The 17,096-nt window shown below is 52.5% G+C and overlaps 1 protein-coding gene across 3 annotated transcripts in view; it reads right to left on the bottom strand.

Annotated features, from left to right (window-relative positions):
- Positions 1–17,096, bottom strand: part of PSD (pleckstrin and Sec7 domain containing) — a 112,782-nt gene that overhangs the window by 86,524 nt on the left and 9,162 nt on the right. The window contains exon 1 of one of the 3 annotated variants that reach the window (XM_045022678.1): positions 3,197–3,247. The exons of the other annotated variants lie outside the window; for them this stretch is intronic. The gene's annotated coding sequence lies outside the window, so the exon portion shown is untranslated. Of the gene's footprint in view, positions 1–3,196; positions 3,248–17,096 lie in introns of those variants that run through there. 3 annotated transcript variants of the gene reach the window in all.

Here is a 17,096-nt window from a genome sequence, read left to right as displayed (position 1 = left end):
CCATCTTAGTTCTCAAATTCAATTCCTTCTGCACAAATTTCAAATAACTGTAGTGTTCCCAGGCAGCAAGGACCTGAAACTCCATGGCCAAGGCTCCTGGATTCAAAGGCACTCCAGGCTGGCTGACTGGAGTTTCTGGGGCAGCTTCAGAACAATTAAAGTCTGAAGGCTTTGACTGAATTAAAGAAGAAAGCAAATAATACTATCAGGACAGAATTCCTTATGTGATTTCATCTGCTATTCCATGCAATTCATTTTACTTGAATTTTCAATGAGCTGCAGAGTTCAGTACCAGCAATGCCTGGGCACATCATACTGGTTGCCCTCGGGGAAGCTGGAAGTTTGAGTAGTTAGGCAGGGGACTGATGGGGGTTTGGATGTGTGTGGAAGGCAGCAGGAAGTTTCTGCTAAGGTAAACAGCAGTGAAGTAGTTAATGCTAATATTTAAGTTTCAAAGTTACCCCCTCACTAGGATGCACAGGGAAGTTTGCCCATTGCTCTCTGAGCTATTGTTTCAGGCTCTCTGCAAACTCAAGTAGGTGCCACCACATCAGTTTACCCTGGGTTCATGTCAGGAAGGTTTTCTTTCCCCCAAAGAGGTTTTGTTTTGTTTTTTAAATGAGAGATTAGCATTCACTGCCCAGTTCTGCAGCAAACCCTGCTACTACCAAAACGCCTGCGAACATGCAGTAGCTCTTGAGCAAGATGTCCATGGCCTCAGCTCAGCCTCACCCCAACACTCACCATGATGGGAGCTTTACTGATCAGTTCTAGAGCCGCATCCTCTCAAGGAGAAGGAGGCCAATTACCCTCAAGCCACTGTGCTAGCCAAGGCATTTATTCCCAGCACCCTAGGCCCATGGCAGATCCTGTCCTATCACCCCCCAACACATACATTGCCTTTATCTCAAGTGTTGCAATAGGTGTACACTTTTGATCAAGTGCTCTTGGCTCCCACCAAATCTATACCCTTTACTCATGCCTTTTATGCCCAGGAAATCCATGGCAGCTGCTTCCAAGAGTCCCAGATCTCCGTTATGGCCAGGCCCTTTGCTCCCAGCTGCCCCCTCTCCTGCATTTGGTTCAGAGTCACTGATTTCAAGTGCTTTAGGCTCTAAGCACATTCAGGCTGCAACTCCTGGGCTGGGACCCCTAAGCCCCCATCACATTCTTCTGAGCACCCCAGCCTCATCACATACATCTGAGCACCCTACACTTGTGCCACCCACAGAATTGTAACCCCAAGCGCCTCCAAATCCCATCCCTTCCAAGGCCATTGCCCTCATGTACCCCAGCCCTGTCAAGTCCAGCTCATCTTCCAGACTGGGATGCAGGAGGCGGAGAGCACAGGTACCAGGTGAGAGCTTACAGAAGTGCAAGGTGGAGGGACAGGCCGTGGGAGGTGGGGAGGAGTGCTGTGGGGTGTGATGCACAGGTGCAATGTAGAAGACGGGGTGCCCTCATGTATAAGAGGGAATGTGGTACTTGGCTATGGGATGTAGGAGGTAGAGAGCGTGGGGTTTTAGAGGCGCCAGGCGAGGGAATATGAAGGCAGTGGGGGTGCAAGTGGCTGCTCTGAGAGGGGGGATGGGAGCTTGGAGTGGAGTTTTGAAGGGCATTCCAGCCTCTGAAGGAGTTGGGGAGTGGGTGTGGCATGGGGCTTTGAGAGGCACCTGCTGAGGGTATGGCTGCAGGATACAGGGAAATGCAGGCATTGGGTATGCCTGCCCCTAAAGTCTGATTTCTTCACAAGGTTGGATGGAGGTGGATGTGCCAGTTCCCATCCTGGGCAGAGCCTGTGCTGAGAACTGCTCCTGCTAGATCCTCCCACTCCTCTAGTCCTGAATCCCACTCTGCCATCCCACTCCCTGGGCTCAGCCAGACAGGGCTCTCAGTCCTCCCAATCCCTCCAGCCAGCCAGACCGGCCTCCCTCGCCCTCTGCCTGGCCTCCTCTCAGCTCACCAAGGATCAGCTCTGAGTGGAAGTGACATCCATCCGGCTCAGGAGGGAGCAAGTTCCCAGAGAATTCAGGACACAGAGACTGTAAACAAACTGCCTTCCCTACACCCCACCTCTCCCTAAGAGGCATCAGGGCAAGAGCTCCCTGGAGTCACGCGGAGAAGGAACTGGGCAACAAACATCAACAGCTCATTATTGTACTTGACTGAAAAGAAGAAAGGGAGCCCCACTGCTCCTGCCAGGGCCAACGAGAGGTGGGGAAGCCGGTACAAATTACCGGGGCCGCCCGTCTGGAAGACTGGAGTAGCTGTGAGCTCCCCCCAGCCAGTGTCCCTATACCATTCCCTGCAGTGCCTCCTGCTGGTAGAGAGTGGAGTAGCTGGGGAGCCTCCAAAGCCAGTGCTCCTACATTGTCCCTCCAGCACCTGCTGTTGCTGGCAGATGGTTGAGACAGAGAGAGCAGCCCCGAGTCAACTTCCCTATGCCCAGGGCTCCTGCACCATTCCCTGCAGCGGGGGGCAGCCTGCATGGGTTAGCACCCAGCTCCCTTGTAGTGCCCGCAGGCAGCTCCTCTCTGCTCACCAGATCTGGATTCAGCAGCATGCCCGGGTAGGGTGACCAGACAGAATATGTGAAAAATCGGGACGGGGTGTGGGGGGGGGAAATATGAGTCTATATAAGAAAAAGACCCACAAATTGGGACTGTCTCTATAAAAATCGGGACATCTGGTCACCCTATGCCCAGCCCAGGCGAATGCGGACGTGCCCCCCCCCCCACGGGGCGCGGATGCACATCCCAGCCAGGACAGGGCAAACTTCAGCGCTCCTCCATAGCCAGGGCCAGAAGGGATCCGGCCCCCCGGTCCCCGAACGGGCAGCGCCCCGCCCCCGCCCCGTGCGGTAACCACAGCAGCCGATCCTGCACCGCAGGCTCCCGCACAAAGCCCAGCGCAAGAAAAAAGCAATGGGGGGGGCATCCTCCCGTACCCCGGGTGCAAACTTGCAGGGCTCCAGCATCGCCCCCGGCCGGCGCAAGGCGGACAAGACTGCGCGGGGCTCGGCAGGCTGCGCGCGTCTCCCGCGCTCCCCTAATGCCGGCTAATCACCGGCTCCTCTGAAACCTGGAATCCGCTGCCTGCCCTGCCCTGCCCAGCCGCGGCACCGTCCCCCGCCGCACCGCCGGGCGGATCGCAGCCCTGGGCGGGCAGGTGCGGAGGGGGCACGGCCCCCGCTTACCCGAGCCGGGCTCGCTCCTGCATCCTCCTCCCAGCCCCGAGGCGGCTCCCCCCGGGCGCAGGTGGGTGTCGGGGCGGCCAGCCCGAGCCGCGGGCGCCGATGCCCGGCTGCGGGTCCCGCGCTCTGCCTGCGGAGCGACCCGGCTCCCTGCCCCTCCAGCGCGTCTGGCTCCGCTGTCGCTCTGCGGCCCGACACCGCCGGCAGCCAATCGGGGCTCGGCTCCGGGCTCGCGGCGCCGCTCAGCGGGGATTGGCCGGGTGGGCAGGCACCGGCCCGGCGAGCCCCGTGGGGGCAGGGAACAGGCTGGGGAGAGGGGTGTCCCCGTGTCGCTCGGGGAGCTGGGCTGGGGAGGAGCTCGGCGGGCAACGGGCGGGGCTGGAAACAAGGATGCTTCTGAGCTGGTGCATGGGCAGCCGCTCCCTAGGGAACAGGGTCCCTCCGGGTGTCAGTGTCTGGCTCACTCACACACACCCACTGTCCCTAGGGAACAGCGTCCCTCCAGGTGTCAATGTCTCTCTCTCTCTCACACACGCTATCCCTAGGGAACGGGGTCTTTCCAGGTGTCATTGTCTGTCTCACACACACACACACTCCCTAGGGAACAGGGTACCTCCGGTGTCAGTGTCTCACACACACTACCTAGGTAACAGAGTCTGTCTGGGTGTCAGTGTCTGGTTCACACACACACTCCCTGGGGAACAGGGTCCCTCCCAGTGTCGGTGTCTCTCTCACACATACACTGTCCGGAGGGAACAAGGTCCCTCTGGGTGTCAGTGTCTGGCTCACACACACACTGTCCCTAGGGAACAGGGTCCCTCTGGGTGTCTCTCTCTCACACACACACTGTCCCTAGGGAACAGGGTCTCTCTCTCTCTGTCATACACACATACACACAGGCAGTCTCTCTCTCTCTCTCGCCCTCTCCCCCTTCCCCCCCACCCCGCCTCCCCAAGGAAGAGGGTCTTTTCCAGTGTCAGTGTCTCTCTCACACACACACTTTCTAGAGAATAGGTTCTCTCTGGGTGTATCCCTCACACAAAAACTCCCTAGGAAACAGGGTCTCTCTTCGGTGTCAGTGCATCTCTCTCACACACTCTCCCTAGGGAACAGTCTCTCTGGGTGTCTCACACACACTCCAGGGTACGGGTTCCTATGTGCACCTGTTTCTCACATCCACTTGTTAAGGAACAGGTTCTCTCTGTGTTTCACAAAATGCTGTCTAAGGACAGTTTCTCCCTTGCAGTCTCTGTGGAACAGATTTGCTCTCTGTTGCATCCACCCTCAGGGAGCCAGACAATCAGTCTTTAGAATGGGACTTTGTGTTTCTATCAGAGAAAGGGGAAGTTTTGGGCCCAAGCTTTCCAGCCACTTGCACCCACTGATGTCAACAAATGGGATGATGGGGGCCCTGGGCCTGTCTTTTCTTGGGACTGAATTATTCACTCTTTCTAGAGACCAGGACCTCAGTCTTGTTCTGCCATGGAAATGCTCTCTCCAGAATGAGGCCTCCTATTGGGGTCATAGGGAAGTGGGCAACAAAGCCCAGATATGGCCTTTTTCCTCTTGAACAATTCTGATTACTGGATCAGGCTAAACTGGCCATTTTGAAATCCCATAAGGAAATCCTGGTGCATTGGGAAGGGCGTGATTTGCTTGGGGATCTCTATGTGCTGATTATGACTAGGCTGTGAACCAATCACGCCGCATGTAAAATTATTGCTAATCTGGATGTATTTCAGGGAGCCAGGTGTATTAATGACATTCTGCATGATGGTGATGGTGGCAGCGCATTAGGGATCCATATGCAATCCCTGCTGGAGGGTGTACTTATCTATCTCTTTGCACACACAACTGCCTAATGCATAGTTGTTATAATGCTTCTTGCTGGGGATCATGTTCCATGCATCATAATTGCTTAAATGAGGGTGTTTTTCACATTGTACACTCTCTAGGATGTGACTCTCTCTCCCTCTCTCTTGTATAAAATGATGCCGCCTGGGGCTCACCATGGTCCCCCTCTCATGGGACGATCTAGGGTTTTTCCTCTCTAGACTGGGGTGATCTCTCAGTCGCTCTCTCTAGAATAAAGGTGACATGTTTTGCTCTCTCAAAAGTGGGGTGTCTCTCTCATTCAGTTGCTGTCCCTAGCAGCTTGAAATCTCTCTCCCTCTCTCTCTCTCTCCACTCTCTGGGGAGTGGGATATGTCCCTGGAGGTTGGGGGGTGGAGGGAGGTCTCTATCTCTGCAGGGGAATAATTCCTTGCCAAAGAGAGTGTCTCCCTGTTGGTGCATTAGTTTGTAGGGGGAGACCACAATCTGTCTCATGAGGCTCTGGCCTGTCGGATCAATTCTTAATTAAACTGTGCTTTATTGCACAACCCCAGAAATCAATATTAAATCTGTGCTGGGGGAGGGGCTGGGGAGAGCCGGCTGCCAGTGCCTAGGTAATCCTTGAAGAAGGAAGTCAGGAATGCCTTCCTCTTCCACTTCCCATTGCCCCCTCTGGTTGAGTTAAGCCCAGCCCCACATTCCCCCTAGCCCAGCAGGCTCCTAGGAAGGCAGGCATGGCCTCACCTCCCAGGGAGCATGGAGGGTAAGGAAGGTGACAGGCTGAGATGCATCTTCCTATATGTTATACACAATGGTGAGAGATGCCATTTTCTCTCCTTTTCTCCAGCCTCCTATATGGGTATCAAAACTCCCCCTTGTGTCTGGGACCATTTCTCCCTGAACTGCCCGGTGCTCAGAGATCTCACATCAGACCCTGGTGACTTTGGCTAATTAGCGAGCCTGGTTTCCCCAGGATCAACAGCCTGAATCCTTCAGCTGCTTCCCAGCTGGAGGGAGGGTGGGGGAAAGGAGGGGCTTTTCATTAATCTACTGTGGAGCCCGAGCGACAAGCTTAACCAAGTGGAAGAGCTGAGTGGTACCATGACTCAAATCAGGGGAAACCGCAGGCCCACTCCCAGCCCCTCTGATCAAAGATACAAGACACACAAAGAAAGGACAGTGGCAGGTGCGTGTGTGCATGCGCACATGCTCACACAACATACATGGAGCTGGCTTGCCTGACCCTTCTCTCCTGAAATCCCTCCCCAACCCCAGGGTAAGTAATGTAAACACAATGGCAAGCAGAGTCCCTTCTCAGTCATTCAGGTTTCCAGTAAAGAACCAGCTGGAAAACAAAGTCGACTTTCCCCCCCGTTTCTTGCTGCTCCAGCTCTGTCCCCAGTCTGTATGGGACCCGAGCAACATCCCCCCAACACACACACTGACCAGGATTTGCCTCCATCAGTCATTGCTGCCTCTGGAGTTCATGCCCTTTCCCGCTCCCTCCTGGGCAGCACCTTCATTTCCAGGAGTAAATCCCCTCCTCCCCTGGCCAGCAGAGTGTATGGGAAGGGGATAAAACTCTCCATCACTGGCAGGCCTTTTTTAGAAGGGAAAAGGGTGGTGGTAAATCACTCTGGCAGACAGTGGGGAAGAGAGGACAAAGTCTTTCATCCCTGGCTGATCCAGTCCCAGGATTCCTTTGCCCTTAGCCCAAGGATCTCCTCTGCACCCCCTCCCCCCTGGGATGTAGCTGCCTCTCTCTTCTCTCTTACTTGACTACATTTCCCTTTCTCCAGGGGCCACGGCAGAGACACACACATCTATCCCCCTGACTCCTCCTGCTGCTTCTGTCTGCCCACTAACCACCAAACCATCAGCCTTTCATCCACCTCTTAAAGAGGCCATCTCCCTAAAAGGGTCACCCAACATAAAACCCTCCAAAGCAGCAGCACTTCTCCTTCCCCAACCCTTCCACACATCATGTGACCAGGACACCTGACACAAGGAGCAAAGCAATGGGAAAAAAATCAAGCCTCTTCTCTTTAATATAACCCCCCCAAAACCAAAACCCAAACAAACCCTAGACACTTCCAAACAACCTTAACTCTGACCCTATTTCACCATGCCCATATTTTGTGTCATACAGCTGCTGAACAATTTGATAATAATTTCCAGGACTCTGAGGCTTTATTCTTGGCTCTGCCATTGTCTTGAGTGTAATGTTGGGAAGTCACTTAGGGTCAGCATTTTTAGAAGTGGCTTCTAATTTTGAGTGCCCAACTTCAGACACTTAGGCTCAGATTTTCAAAGGTATTTAGGCACCTAACTACCCTGGATCTCAATGGAAGTTAGGAGCCTGAATACTTCTAAGGGACTGAACTGGACCATTGGAGCCAAACCCCCTTTGAACTCTGACTAGGTTTAGATCAAGTTCTAGAGCCAGGCCTCAGCCTTTGTCTTTAGCTCTGGTTGGAAGGGTGCTGTCTTCTGACTGCCATCTCTTTGTGAACAGCTGTGTTTTGTGAATCAGATTAAGCCTTCACGCATCCGAAATGGCATGCAGAATAGATTTGCTTGGCGGAAGTTAGTGGCGCCAAGGAGGGTCAAAATGTGGCTTAGAAGGAAAAGCTAGTGACAACCTTAACTAGAAAGCTGTGGTCGCTGCTCCGTAATAGCCAGCTAAAAACATTCCTCTGCTCAATTTAATCTCATTTCCCCTAATCACCTCTACTGAGTCCTCTTCCTCCTTGTTATTCAGCCCCTTTCAGTCCTTGTACATGGTTATCATAGCTCTGCCAAACCACATGCAATCCCTTCTCTCTCTTTCTCAGCCAGTCCCTCAAGCCCAGCCACATGTTTGTTCTTTTCAGGACTCTCTGCAATTTATCTATATCTTTCCAGAGGAGCCCAGAATATCCCAAGTGCAGTCTCACCTGCGCCATATAGGGGATGACTAGCCACTCTCTGCTCTGCAGTGAGGTGACACTGACACTGAGATGCCCAGGAATTAATGCAGTAGGTCATGTGTGGTCTCAGCAGAACCATACAGGCCAGATTGGCCTTAGCCCTAGCTTGGATAGGGGAGCGAGCAAGGAACCTTCTCCATCTGAACAAACTCCAGTGACAACTGCAGTTGCAGGCAAGGCCAGTCTTTGCTGGTTCTCTGTAAATATTACAATATGTGAATTGTTTGCACCAGGCTGGTGGTATGAAGAAAGGCAGGCCACAAAGCTGGGAACTCACGAAGGGTTAACCTTGCACATGCAATGCCTCGATGATGAAACTTCTGTAGCAGTTAGTTTATTTTATCATTAATTTATCATTGTATTGCCTAATGTTATGGTCAACTCATAGAACCATAGGGTTAGAAGGGACCGCAAGGGTCATCTAGTCCAATCCACTGCCAAGATGCAGGATTTGTTGGGTCTAAACCATCCAAGACAGATGACTACCCAACCTCCTTTTGAAAACCTCCAGTGAAGGAGCTTCCATGACCTCCCTAGGCAGTCTGGTCCACTCTCCTACTGTTGTTATGGTTAGGAAGTTTTTCCTGAGATTCAGTCTAAATCAGCTATGCTGTAGTTTGAATCCATTGCCTTTTGTCCTGCCCTCTGTGGCAGGAGAGAACAACTTTTCTCCAACTTTTTTATGGCAGCATTTAATGTATTTGAAGACCCCCTATCATATTCCCCTTAATCTCCTCTTTTCCAAACTAAACATACCCCGTTCCTACAGCCTTTGCTCACATGGCTTGCCCTCCATCTCTTCGATTATCCTTGTTGCTTGCCTCTGGATCCTTTTCAGTTTCTCTACATCCTTTCCATACGGTGGTGACCAAAATTGGACACAGTACTCCAGCTGAGGCCTAACCAGCACCGAGTAGAGCGGTACTATCACCTCCCATGACTTGCATACTATGCCTCTGTTAATGTTATTTCATATATAATCAATGTGTGATAAATAGATTTAAGTTGTAGGTACAGGTAGAAGTAAAATAGGATTATAGAAGTATAAGATTAACAAGTATTTAGGAGAGATGAATGTGTATTAGGTATATAAGTAAAGCATGACTGTAATGGAAGGCCTACAGGCTGAGGCTGTAAGATTTTACCTTAGCCACACTAGGCCTCAGGCTTACAGATGCTTAACATGAGTGGGTGACCTAAGAATAACCGGATGCCAGTAAGGTTACAAGATTACTGCAAAGAATGTGCCAATAGGTGATGTTCTGGAAATAGGTTATAAGGTACCATCTAGACACCTGATTGTAACCTCAGGGGATGTCCTGCTTTGACGATGGATTGCCATGGGTACATGCTGTGTGTAGATGCTAATGAGAATAAGGGGAACTAAGAGAACAACCTATGAAAAACAGGGCACTCCAACTTTCCCCGGGTATGGAAGTTCAGATAAGGAAAGGAGGGTTGAAACCCTCATGTGCATATGCATAAGGTGTTAGGCTTCTCAGACTGTTCTGCTCACCTGTAGCACTCTCTGCTGTTCTGGGTGTGGGCTCCTCAGACAGCTCAGAGCCACCCTTCTGCTCCATTTCCCAGGCTCCATACAGCTCTGCCAATGCAGCACACTCCTTGGCTGAACCCCCGCTCCCACTTTTCCCACTCCACCCCGTGCCCCTTGCACAGCCTGTCACTAACATGGACACAGCTGCCTGCCCCACCCGCTTGGACAGGCCTGATCCAGCTGCCAGTGCAGCCACCTTCTCTCACGGACAGGCTGCTTTTGCCCTCTAGTTTGTCACAAACCATCCATGCCAGGGTGCAGCCCAGGGCTGGAGACCACAGCTGCTATTCATGCCCTAGGCGATCATTTGTAATTGATTTGTAATGGGATCCAAATGGGGCTATTCTTTCTGGAGGGGTGGGGGGGCTGTCAATGCACGGGGAGGGCCCTGTGGCCCAGATTCTGCCTCTGGTACACCTGCATGTCTCCTATTGAAGTCATCTGGAGCTGTGCTCCTACAGCTGAGAACAGCTTAGCTCTGTATCTATTGGCAGCCCCTACGTTAGTGATAGTTTGTAGCCTGTCTAGCTTAGGCCACTGTCCGAACCATGCAACAAGCTGAGTGCCCCCAGTTCCTACTGAAGTCAATGGGAATCGAGAGACCCTGGCAGCTCCAGCATCTTTCCAGAGCCAGGGCACCGAGTGGGCTGCTGGGGGTTACCATAATGCAGAGAGCTGACTGCACAGCTTGGACACAGCCTCTGAGTAACCCCTGCAGCTCTCAGGACCATGCTAACCCACCAAACACCCGAGCTGTAGATTTAAAAAGCTGCTGCTGTGTAAACTAATTATTTTATGGGCTGATGATGCACTTATCTGTTACCTCCCCCAGCCTGGTGGCTAGGGATACACTCTCTTGGTGGATGATACACTCCACCAAGAGTCTTGGTGGACTCTTCCACAGATCCTGCTGTACTCTATACTCTAGGCAAACAGACATTAACAGAGAGGTGGATTTCCTCCTCCAAGTCCCCAAACAGACCTAGTCATTTTCACATGTCACTTCCTGCCCTGGACTCTTGTTCAGTGTTGCTATGTGCTGTTAAAAAGTCACCATGCTCCACCCCAGAAGTGGGTGCATGTAAGAAGTGATTTCTGTACGTACTTGGCCAAGCACAGCCTCCCCTCCAAAGCTGGCACAGGTCCATGCCACAGAGGCAATATTAATCTTAGTCCATAATCTGCACAGGATGACCCTGCCCAGTTGTCATTGCAGAATCCTGCATGGACCTGAGGGCAACCTCCATCTGCAGCTCTTGTTGCCAAGGGACTGCTGAGCAAGGATCTGCAGTGGAGCCAGGATAGCAGGAGATTCCCAACCTAGTCCTCCCTGCAGGGTTTCTGGCCCACAGCTGTGCAGTGCAAGCCAGTGGGATTTGGTCAGCAGTGAAGCACTCTGGGAACCTTTGGGGTGAACGGTGTGATGGAAATGGAAGCTAAGCCTGACACTAGCCCTTCCCAGGAGAAGCTTGAATGTGGGTCCCTGCCGGGTGAAAGCAGCACTCTTCCCTCCTCACTCCCGGGGGACGCTGTTCAGGACACAGCTATCACTTCTCACAGGTATTCCATCTGCTCTGCAGAAGGGAGGAAGCTAATAACAATGGGCTGAGTGGGGCACTTCTCCCCCTGCAGGGGAGCCTGGCACCAGGCTGCTCCCTCTTGAGGACAACCAGGCCAGCGAAGAAGGGGCACGGAGTGGGTCCTCAGCTGCTCTGTGGTCAGGACTCACAGCAGCTCAGGATGGGGAGGGGAGCACACGTGAATCGGCTCCCAGCCGCCTCTGGATCCTCCTTTCCTACACAGGGCTTGGAGGACTTGCTGAGTGGGGTGCATGGGCTAGAAAGAGGGGCTCAACAATGGAGGGGGAACTCAAGATGAGCCCCCCAAACACAATGCTTATGGATGTGGGGATGACAAATGCCCCCTTGTACTTTCCCCTGGTTGCAGGGAGCTCTCCAGGCTAATGGGTCCCTATGCTGGCCAGTTCCTATGCTGGGAAAGGATGGGGCCCCCTCAGCATCTCTCCAGGAGTCAGTCAGGTGGGGAGACCCATCCCCCCATAGAGGGGGCACCCTGCTGGCTCTGAGTTTCAGGATTTAGAACATTCATATCTCAGAACTTCATGCTGCATTAACACAGTTTCCTACCTATAATATCCAGGTTCTAATGGGTGGTGCACTGAGCTGGGAGTCAGCAGACCCAGGTCTGCCGCTGACTCACTGCATGACCTTGGCTGGTCATTTAAGGCTGGAGGAGTTCAAAGGGGAGCTGTGGGTGCTCAGCCCTTTTGAAAAGCAGGGCTTCACCTCACGGTACCTCAGTTTTTGCATCTGCCATAGGATGCTAATACTGACTCACCATCCCAGGGGTAGGGGGATTGAACCTGTGTGTGCGCAGTGCACCGAGGTGCTCTGCTGAGAGGGAGAAGGACAGGGCACATGTGTTGTGTTACCTCAGAGGCGACACAGAATGATGGCAGGGTGTTAAAAGCAGCAGTTTAAATACATTTTTTAAAAAATGAAATTCAGCACAGAAAGTTGTTCTAAGCCCAGCCTGGAAAATTCCGATCACTGCGGTGAGAAGTTAGCGAAAGTGGCTAATAGCAGGAGACCAGTGTAGCAGGAGCTTTGAGGCAGAGTAATGAGGTGTTTACATGATCCCCGGCACTGGGGCAAAGAACCTGCCACTAGAGAAACTAAAGCTCACTTTGGTGTAATCTCTATGCTAGGTCCCAGCCATGGGCTAGCAGGGTTCCCTCTGAGACAGCCAGAAGGCATCCAGTTACCCATCTCTCAGCACCGGACAAGCTCCGGCCCCTCCTCAGTGTTTTATGTCCTGAAAAGCAGGTGCTGAAGGGGAGGAAAGGGGGGATGGAAGGAAGCACTGAATAGGAAAAGGCACACAGCTCCCTGATAATGATAACAGGAAGCCTGGCACCACTTCAACAGCCTCAGTGATGTGCTGTCAGCCAGAGGCTCCGTTCACCCCCAGAACTAGCACACAGTTTGCACTCACACTTAAGTTTCCCACGCGTGTTAGAATCCTGCTGGGGGGAGGGAGTGGGGGTAGAACAGGACTCCAGGGTGGTTTGTGGTAGCACATTTGTTGAACAACAGAAATCTCTCTCCCCAGTGGCTGGTGGGACAGCAATGCCAGGGGCAGCCCTGTCTGGAAAGGGTTGATGAGCACAGTTCTTGTAGGCATGGGCTTGAGAATAATTTTCTAGCTAGTTTGATTGTGCTCTGCTGAGAACGGGGCCTTGTGGGGTGAGGGTAGAACATTCAATCCATCCCTACTTAACGACGTTGACTTCAGTGATACACCAGTGATTTCTTTATGATGGGGGCCTACCAGAATGTGGGCTGAGGCCTGGTCTACACCTAAACCTTAGGTTGACCTACCTATGTTGCTCAGTGATGTGAAAAATTCACACTCCTGAGAGATGTAGTTAAGCAAACCTAGGCCCTGGTACAGACACTGCTTGTTTGGCGGAAGAATTCTTCCATTGACCTAGCTACTGCTGCTCTTGGGTGGGTTAACTACAGCGACAGAAAAAGCTGTCAGTGTAGCAGGTGTATCCATTATAGTGCTCTAGCTGTACCAATGCAACGTCTGTAGTGTAGACACAGCCTGAATCTCTGGTGCCAGGCTGTCTGCTGATGCCACTCCAGTAGTGCCAGGTCCCCCAGCAGTCTGTTCTGAGAAAAGATTCGTCCCCCAGGGACTGACTGGAAAAACCCATCTCCAGGAGTGAAAAGCTTCAGGTGTTGCTGGCATTTGTGGAAGGGAGGTTTGAGAGGGTGAGGAGTCATGTGAGAGAAGTCAGAAGACAGGAGTGAGACTGGGGAAACAATAGAAAACAAACCCAGAGCCATAGCAACCTCACAATATCTCTGATCAAAACTAGCAATACTGGGGAGAGGGCTGGATGGCTCAGGGGACAATGGTCACTAGCTCCCGCACAGGAGAGGAGCCATGAAAGGTTCCTAGCACGTGGAAGCTGTTCTTTGGGAAGTGCACTGAGAAGTGCCGGTCCAGCTCCTGGTGGACTGGAGACCAAACCTCAAATCCAACCCAATTGCGCCCTGGAACTACCGAATGCTCACACCCAGAGCCGGTCCCTGCCAGCAGAGTCCGAGGGAGGCTGATGTGGGGAACTTCCCTGCCACTACCCAGCCTGTATCTGGTACATCTATACAGAGAGGTCTTCAGCCTGCAGGGCTGCCACCTGCCCCCCTCTCACCCGCACTGTAACAAGAGCAATGGGATTAGGGGAGAAGTTTCCAGCTGCTTCCTTCTCTTTGGGAGGGCCCAGCCTGCTCTGTAATGGAGCCCCAGAAGGGCTGTGACGGGAGCAGGAGAACGCTGGGTGGGTCCTGCAGAGTGGCTCAGTGTTTGGAGTTCGGCACAGATGGTTGTTAATGCCCCTAAGCTTCCAGGCCAATGGCTACATCCTGAGGGCTGGGCAGCGGGAGTGGACAGCTGGACAGCTCAAACGGTAGGAGCGTGGCCATGTGCCAGGCCCAGGAACGAGGCACTACAGTGCCAATCGTCAAAGGTATTTAGGTGCCTAGCACTTACTGATTTCAAGGGGAGTTAGGTTCTTAAATACCTTGAGGAGCTAGGCCTAAACTAACTCTGCTGGCAGCATCAGGCTCCGGGGAGCAGTAGAGGCTAAAACGTGTTGACGTCCCAGACCGCCTTATCCACACTGGGAACTTTTACTGTCTTCATCTCTCCAGAATTCAGCACTTCCTCCTACTCAGCTATGTGTCCTTTTCCTTCCCAGGGAAAGCTGCTGCTGCCTGAGCACGGGAGCAACCTCCTCTTCTGAAAGCAGGTGCAAACCTGCTCGCTGGGGTGAAAATGGGCATCGGAAACTGCCCCCTGCTGCCTGAGCAGCACACTGCTGGGGAAGCGTCTCTGGCAGAATAACCAGGCTGGGACTTGGCTCTCACAGGGCAACTTTTGTTGGCTGCACAAAAACAACTGTGAACATTAAGGGCCGTGTCTGCTCCTGTTGACATTTGCAGCAGGCATCACTGGGAGCAGCATCCAGGCTTAATTAGGCCCCCTGCGAGGTAAGCATTGTTATCTCTGTTTTTCTGATGTGTGAAGAAGCTGAGGGGTGGGTAATTGACTCACCCAAAGTCACACAGCAGGTCAGGGGCAGAGTCCTGGATAGAACCCAGGAGTCCTGACCCCTTGACCCCTGCTGGAACAACTAGACATCATTGCCTCCACAAATTCGCAAAGGGAAAATAGTATTCTGGGACTAGCTCGTGTAGTGTTCCTTTTGAAAGGTCCTGTTTGCCTCCAACAACCTGTACGAATTTCTGCTGAGAACGAGCAAGGGAGGAGGAAAGGGGGTTGGGTGGAAAGACATGCTGAGTTGGCTAATTCAGGGCCATCCCTTCTCCATTTGAATCCACCATTTCCTCCTACTGGCTCTGGGAAATCTTCAGCTGGTTTCATTACACTTTGCTTTGCACAAGGCCAGTGTGTTATTTGCAGATGTTGATATGCTGACTGGATTCACAACTGACCTTTCACTTCAGAGTCCCCCAGGTTACACTGAGGTCTGGTCAATCTCCGTCCCTTGGCCGTGAAGAGAACAGTACCCAGCTACTAATGATTCTGCACCCACGGACCAGTGCAATATGGTCTAAGGGTAGCACACTGAAGTGGGAGTCAGGAGACCTGGGAGCTAGTCCCAGCCCTGCCACTGAGCTGCTGCGTGACCTTGGGCCACTTCAGATCCCTGGAGCTCATTTTCTCCTCCCACTGTTTGTTGGTCTTGTCTAGTTAGACTGCAAGCTCTTTGGAGCAAAGACTGTCTCTATTGTGTGTTTGTGCTGCACCTAACACCAAAGGGCCCTGGTCTCACTTGCTGTTATAATGCAAATAATAATAATACAGCATGTGTTAATAAACAGAGTCCAGGAGGCAGGCAGGCAAGAAATAAGCAGGTGGAGCATATGGGTCAATGATACACCAGAAAGGTATAATCTACCAGGAGAAAGTCCAGGGAAGAGTAGCAGCAGTTAATGCAGGGTAGGCGGGACTGTCTATGGAAAACAGTAAGAACACTATGGATCCCCACAGCCTGGCAGGACAGGATAATAGAATGGAAGTAACTGATAGGTTACACGGCTACCCCTCTGATACTTGATAGGTGTAGAAACACCAAGAGTTCCCGGGATGGTTTGGGGAGGTGTAATTATGATTAAGGGATGAAACTGAGTGCAAGCAAATCTAGACTAAATATCAGGGAAGAAACATCCTGACATGAAGATGTATTAGGCAGCAGAATCGTCTCCCAAGGGAAGCGACGGAACCCGCATCCTTTGGGGGCACTGAAAATATGGCGAGACCTGGAGAAGAAGCTGTAGGAGTGATCCCGCCCTGGCTGCTAGGCAGGAGCCAAGAGGTCGTGTCCAGCTCCTATGTGGGTGATCTACTTCCGTAATTAAAACGAGGGTTTTACTCTGGCTGGGTACCAGGATCCACCTCTCATCCAGGTGTCTGTGTGCAGGACACCATCTGCCAGAATGGGATGAGAGGTGGGTGAAAGATTCCTGTGACATCAGAGCGGCCCCTGCCTGCCATGCGTGACCAAGAACAATGGTCAATGGGGTGGGGTTGCACAGGGCTCACGGTAGGCAGAGCTGGCCCCATTAATTAAATAAATCTCTTCTTCCCCCCTCTTACTCAGAGTCTGTCCTCTGGGCTGATACGTACTGTCATGAGCCATGTGGTGAAGTCAGCCTATTGCTAGGAGGTTAGATATAATCCGATCATTGGGAAGGATGCTCAAGGGATCCCCAGGAAAGGCCCAATCTGGGGGGTGCTGAGCACCCCCAACTCTCAGGCCCTGGGGAAGAGCATTGCAAAGCTGCAGCTGGAGGAAGAGACCCTGCCCCCTGCCCCTTGAGAGGGTTTTTTGGGGGGAAGTTACACAGGGCTTGGCTAGACCAACACTGTTTGCGACTAATCAAGGGTGCACTAGTCTGCTGCGCGCTGTCTGCATGGACCCTGCTGCCCCACACTAACTTGGATCTATGCTGCTTTGAAATGGGACTAGGTCAAAGCGCACTAGGGAATGGTTAGCCTGGGGCAGCAGGGTCCAGGTGTACTGGTAGCGCGCAGCCGGCTGATGCAGGGTAGGTTCACACCCCAGCTTTCTGTAAACTAAACGTTTGCATTGACAAGCCTCCAGGGACCACCACCACCACCTTCACTGCCAGGCAAAAATGTATTTGGCCAGTTTGGCACCAGCTCATTCCATCAGCCAGCGGCAGCTGTTGAACTCTCTCTCTCAGGGAAGAAGGGGGCTTGTTTTGGTGGTGCACTGACCTCCTAGTAATACATTAATACTGGTGCTTCCAGAGCACCCATCCTCTAAGAGTCCCCAAAGTGCCTCCTGAACAGAATTCAGCCTCACAACACACCCCTGAAATGGAAAACGCTACTCCCAGCACAGATGGGGAAACTGAGGCACAGCGGGGTTAACTGACTCACCAAGGTCAAATAGGAGCACAGCTGG

The sequence above is a fragment of the Mauremys mutica genome, chromosome 7, assembly GCF_020497125.1.
Source record: "Mauremys mutica isolate MM-2020 ecotype Southern chromosome 7, ASM2049712v1, whole genome shotgun sequence".
Lineage (NCBI taxonomy): Eukaryota > Metazoa > Chordata > Testudines > Geoemydidae > Mauremys > Mauremys mutica.
Note: the sequence above shows the minus strand (reverse complement) of the source record. Positions and strands in the feature narration are given on the sequence as shown.